Raw genomic sequence first — 6,657 nt, 5'->3', positions numbered from 1 at the left:
AACCAATTAGTCCACACCAAGTACCCTTATACAAACTGTAGTTTGCAATATAAAATCAGTACAGTTGTATAAAGTTTCAAGAAAATTTGCAGATTTATACCCATAGCATATTACAACACATGAAAAACTTGTGTAGTACTAAAAAATGACAGGTACTATAAGGATTGAGAAGGTGTGTAGAATACTTCATTGCATAGTTAACATAGCCTGTACTCACAACTTTCTGTATATGCATATCAGATTCTTCAGCATCAACATTATCCAAGTATATAAAATTTGGAAATACTTTATCTGTTCCACATACAAAAACACACATTATTTAATTAGCTTATTACATCGAACAGAAAAATCAATGGCTAAAACTTAACATATTCAAGTATTAGCTTAATCTATAACCAAAACCCTAGATTCAATTACATATGAAAGACAGTTAAAAAATTACATCGCAAGGAAGTGTTACCAACAACAACAACAACAATACCCAATCCCACGAGTGTAGGGTATGGGGGAGGTGGAGTGTAGACAATCATTCCTCGAACCCTAGATTAGAGGGAAGTCACTACTCCACCCGCGGGTATAGAACCCACGACTAGATAAGATCGTCCCACCCTCTACTCGAGAGCCAAGAGATTGCTTCCTGAGGGACCACCGGCCAGGAAAGCTCAATAAAACGAGAAAGTGCGGGCATACTTACCTGTAAGCGTTACGTGCGTCTAGGAAGATGAACCCATACGAAGAAGCCAAAAAAGAAAACACAAATAGCAGTAATGCACAACAGTATGACAGATAGCATGAAAAAAATAATGCGCAGTAATAAGTAAATTCTAGAAAAGAAAAAAAAAAGAAAAAAAAAAGGTCACACAACCCCCATATATATATATATATATATATATATATATATATATATATATATATATATATATGCTCCCACACACACAAAAGCATGTAAAAATACGTATAACTAAACATGTATACATATAGATACAGACATATTTATACACTTAGATACATACATACATAAACAGAAACACCTAGATACCGAGATGCAATATACGGCTATACAGGTAAAACAGATACCATGTAAAGGGATATATATATATATATATATATATATATATATATATATATATATATATATATATATATATAGTGTAGCTATAAATTATATAGTTAAAAAAAAAAAAAAAAAACTCTAGCGCCTATATTAGTTCTAATATGCCTGAAAAAGAGTCCTACTCAATTACACTAATTCTACTCCTCCACAGGCTCCTATCAAAAGTCATGTCCTCCGTCAGTAGAAGCTCTTTCAAGTCAAGCTTCAATCTATCCTCCAACCTACGTCTGGGTCTACCCCTTCTCCTTACGCCCCCAACAACGAGGGTCTTGACTCTCCTAACCGGGGCTAAAAGTGGGCGCCTCATAACATGCCCAAACCATCTAAGTCTTCCTTCCCTCAGCTTGTTGGTTATGTTCCCAACTTCCAAGTTCTCCCTAAAAACTCCATTTAGTATCATATCAAGCATGGTCTTGCCACACGTCCACCTAAGCATCCTCATTTCTGCCACCTCCATCCTCCTCTCTTGGGCTTTCGTCATTGGCCAACACTCTGATCCGTACAGCATGGCTGGTCTGATTGCCACCTTGTAGAATTTCCCTTTCAATTTGAGGGGTATCTTCTTGTCGCACAACACCCCTTTCGCTCCCCTCCACTTCAACCATCCTGCCCGTATACGATGCGCCACGTCCTCATCTATCCTTCCCGATTTGTGAAGCATCGAGCCTAAATATCTAAAGGACTCTCGTGGAGGTAAAGTCTGATCCCCAATTCGGACATCCACTATATCCTCTTGTTCCTCTTCGCTCGTCTTGAAATCGCATCTAAGGTACTCCGATTTAAGTCTGCTAATCCGTAGGCCATTTGATTCTAGAGCGATCCTCCATTGCTCTAGCCTTCTGTTAAGCTCATCCTGGGAATCCGAAACTAATACAATATCGTCGGCGAATATTAGGCACCATGGGATGTCATCTTGTATCCTTTGAGTTAAAATGATATTAAAGCTGCTAGCACAAGCATAGGAAATTTGTCAAAAAATATTAGCAAATGTGTAGAGCAATTTCGTCAACAAAACAACATAGATATAAAACCATAATTGGGTCTACATTATATTCAAAACAACTCAGATATAAAAATCATAATTGGGTCTACACTATATTCAAAGCTAAATAGTTCAAATGTATAAATCTATCTATTAGCAAAATATGGTATAAATGGAGAGTATGATTTTATATAATCCAAACCAAAAATAAAATAATAATAAAATAAAATAAACAGAAAAAATAATTCAAACCAAAAGTTTGATCTATCAACACATATACCTGCACTATATAGCCAATCTCTATACAAAGACATTTGAGTTATTAGGCTTATTTTGTATTCTAGTCATGTTGAACAGAGATGTGATTTCTTGTTTTAGGCCATAATTAACTCCTACACCAATAAGTTTAAAAGTGATATGATGACTCCCACCAATTAAACCAAAACCAAGATGAAAGCTCAATAATTCCCAATTAAACATTAGCCAAATCTACACTTTTTGAAACATGTCGTTGATACTTATCCATTATCCACCTAACTCTATGATCTTAGTAGTATTTGTTACCTTTGATTGATGGTAGAGTGTCCCAGCTCCTAGTTTTATAGCATAGTTCCAACACCTCCACTATGAACCTGCAAATTTGACAAAAAAAAAAACATTTTCAAGTTATAAAAAGTCTAGTTGCGAATACCAATAGATCATTAAATAAACTAAGGAAACATGCCAACAGATGAAAAACCCAAATTTTATATACACATTTAATCGTCAAAGTATATTCAAAAACCTAACAAATGAAAAACCCAAATTGTAACAAATTGTAACAAAATGATGGTTTACTGAAAAAAATGAAACTTACATTTTCCGTCTTCACTTTCTTTGCCATAAGCGTCACTACCTCTAGATATACACATGAAAAAGGGTTACAAATAATGAGATTGAGATAGACCCTTAGATGAAATCGAAGAAAACAGATACCTGGTAAATGGAGAGGCAATACATATCGTTTGGTATTTCATCGAATAGATACCATTGAGGCATTTCATCGAACATTTGGTATGCAGTACATATCAGTACACATACATATCGTTTAGATTTTCACACCACCGTAAAATGTAAAGCACATCACTTATCAACATAGTTATAGATGAAGTTGGAGAACAAATATCAAACCTTGTAGCTTCATCTACTCAAAAGAAAAACAAATAATGAACAATTATGTGCTACTTACCTTTGATTTCTAGATGTAAAAGTTGAAAATAATCAGTAGATTAGATTGATTATTTCATTACCTGGCTCAATAAATCCATTTCATATGCCTGCAAAAAAATAAATCATGAAATTGTAATTGCATAAACAAAACCTAAATCTTCAATCAATTTTAACTCGATTTTGCAAACCCGCCATCAGTTCTTCAATCGATTTTCACGGCCTTAAGATTAGGGGCAGATGTAGATGGCAGCAGCCGGTGGTGGTGCCTCTAGATGATGATGGCAGTGATGGTGGTGTTTGTAGAAGGAAGCGGTGGTGGTTTGTTGTGAGGCTTTTGAATTAGACTGTATGAAAGAAAAAGGTTGAATAAAACTTGAAACTTGAATGTGGAAGACTTAAAAAAAGGAAATAAAGTAAATGAAGAGAGCTGCTCAATACTCTCTATTATGTGAAGTGGTCAGCTAGCAAATTTAAAAAGAGCAACGGAAGGAACGAGAGGTGATCCGTACACTACCTCTATTTTACTATACACCATTAAATAAATTTTCTGGACATTTTTACCCTTCCTTTTGTTCACCACCAACTCCCCATAACTTCTCAAAAGAAGGGTAAAACTGTTTAAATAATTATTTTGGTGGTGTATGACAAAAACAAGGTAGTGTACGGATCAACTCCCTTAAAGAAGAGGCGTGATTTTTGAGCTGTGTGCATTTTATTTTTGAACTTTTTTTCTATTTTTTTTGTAACATTATTATTAATTAATAAAACACATAAAAATAATTAAAAAATCCTTTATGACATCATAAGATGGGCTAAATTTTTTTTTTTTTTTTTTTGAGTTTTTTTAAAGAAGGTTAAGGCTTTTTAATGATGTCATCATTATAGCCAAATATTAGATTAGAATAGACAAGAAAACTTGTGCTAGAGAGTGCGTGCAATCGAACCTCCAAATATCATAACACTTCTCACCTAGCATAATCATGGCTACATGTTCAAGACTAGGTGGTGGAACTACCGTGCTCTGGGTCCCTACCCCTATGACAACAAATAACTTGCTAAAATAGAAGTGTAGTAAACAAAATATGAACTTGGAATGTGCAAATTAAATGTGTATTTTAAATGGTTTACCTTAATTTAAATGGTTACATTTAACCTTCTTAAATACTAGAACAAAGCAATAACATAATCATAACTACACCAACTAGGCCACCTATTAAAGCTAGATGATACCTAACACACATGTGAAAATAAATCACATAACATGGGCAAAAGTATGCCAACAAGAAAGCAATACACCAAAATAAACAAAAGAAATCGGGTTAACTTTAACAGCCTGTCCAGATCTGCTGATCTGTTAGTGATGCGCCGCATCACTTAGAGATGTGCCGCATCTCTTTGTGGTAATGCGCCATATCCCCTTGAAACTCCGCATCAAAAACATTCGGCACATTTTGATGCATAGATGCGCCGCATCTATGAAGGGATGCGCCGCATTCTTCCATTTCACGCATACCGAAATCTGCAAAATTCGCGCAAGACATAGGTTGATTTTTAGTGGCGCTTTGAGGTGCACTTTTAGTGACACTTTGAGTTTGTACCAATATTTTAACACTCCCCCTTGGTGAAAACTTTCGATCAACCATTTTAACCTTTCCGACCACCTCTAGAAACTCTAGAAACTTGGTCTTCATCAAAGCTTTAGTAAAGACATCATCCGTCTTTACATTTATGAGCTTGATATCCCAGCTACGAGCCTTTTCACGAATAAACCAACAAAGCATTTCTATATGCTTAACACGTGAACAAAACATAGGCATCGAAGCTACCTTGATTGCAATTCCATTGTCACAATTCAATTTGACAACACCATATACTTGTTGAAGTATATCACCAATCAATCCCTTTAACCAAGTAAACTCTTTTGGCTCCTTTTCACAATCTTTCCTTTGCTTGAGGTTTGGTTCCATTGAAGTTGTCATGTGTCTTGACTCCCCCATGTTGGAATGCTCCAAGATACCTCTTGCATAATCCTTGTTAGAGATTAAACACCCGTCTTCTAGCTTACTGGTTTCCACCCCTAGAAAACAACCAATCTTCCCCAGATTCTTCATTCTACAATGACCCGAAAGATCATCACTAAACCGAGCCTTGAACCTATTAATGGTTCCATATGAGTTCTTCTTCAAGAGGTTAGCCCACTTACAAGTAACCGAATTATTTGCTTCCGGCTTCTTATCAAACTCCCACATTTCTATCTTCTCCAATGCACCATTCTCTTTTTGCATTGCTATTCTCCAATCCGGAGAATCTTTTACTTCCTTGAAACTTGTCGGTTCCTCGGAAACGCCACCTGAAGATAAACATGTAAATACCTTGTTGATGTTCATCTCATCATCATTGAAATGCCCGGGTTATCTTTTCTCCTTTGTTGATTTCTTTTCCTCCGGTTTGTCACCTACTTCTCCATTTTCAACTCCATTTTCAACATTATAACTCCTTGATTCTGAAATTTGTGAAGAGTCTTCACCATGAGAAGTTCCAACCGAATCATCAACTTCTATCGAAAGACAATGCTCCCAACTTTCATCTACACTAGAATCCTCCTTTTCATTTGCGAAAAGAACACCATCAACAATCTCTTTATTACTGATGTGCTAGCGGAGGTGTACGAAATACTATTATTGTTTACTATGAAATACGACGAAATATTACACAAGTTTTATTAATTTACGGATGGAATATACCTAAACCTTGCTACAACACTATAGGCAGTGTACCTAATCGTAGAGTAGTATAGTTTTTAATAAGTCTGGTTCGTTCCACAGGGAGCTGATTGATTACGTACTATATTTTTAACAACGATACACACACACACACACACACACACATATAAGTGTTTATTATTATTATAAAAGGAGGTTTTACCATTTAATGACAGGTTTGTCGATTTTATATTTTAAGCGTAAAGATAAATGACGATAATTAAAGTGCATAAAATAAAATTGCGATAAATTAAATGACAGTATTTAAAAGTACGATGAGAAATACAATAAAAGAATTATGCTTATTTAAACTTCCGTAATCATGATGTTTGACGTTTTGATTTTAATTTATTACTCTGGGTTAATTGTCCTTTGTCCTGGTTTATTTGATACCTATCTGGTTTTTGTCCATAATAGTCTATCGGTCATAATTATAAAATGCTCGTCAAATTAACCTTATACCCGAAGTCAAATATTCCAACTAATTAGGGATTCAAACTGTAACAAGGTTTTAATACTTTGTTAATAATTACACCAGGTTATCGACTGCGTGTAATTCAAGGTTTTAATACTTTGTTAACAATTACACC

The 6,657-nt window shown here is 35.1% G+C and overlaps 1 long non-coding RNA gene across 1 annotated transcript; it reads right to left on the bottom strand.

Annotated features, from left to right (window-relative positions):
• On the bottom strand, window positions 1-3,694 carry LOC139857788 (uncharacterized). The gene is made up of 5 exons (XR_011762696.1): window positions 3,386-3,694; window positions 3,072-3,279; window positions 2,953-2,993; window positions 2,661-2,728; window positions 1-291 (listed from the first exon to the last, which is right to left on the bottom strand). It is a non-coding gene; the product is annotated as an uncharacterized lncRNA (long non-coding RNA).
• Window positions 3,695-6,657: the final 2,963 nt, after the last annotated feature.

Source organism: Rutidosis leptorrhynchoides, chromosome 7, assembly GCF_046630445.1.
Source record: "Rutidosis leptorrhynchoides isolate AG116_Rl617_1_P2 chromosome 7, CSIRO_AGI_Rlap_v1, whole genome shotgun sequence".
Lineage (NCBI taxonomy): Eukaryota > Viridiplantae > Streptophyta > Magnoliopsida > Asterales > Asteraceae > Rutidosis > Rutidosis leptorrhynchoides.
The sequence above is the reverse complement of the archived record's forward strand: the minus strand, read 5'-3'. Positions and strand labels throughout refer to the sequence as shown.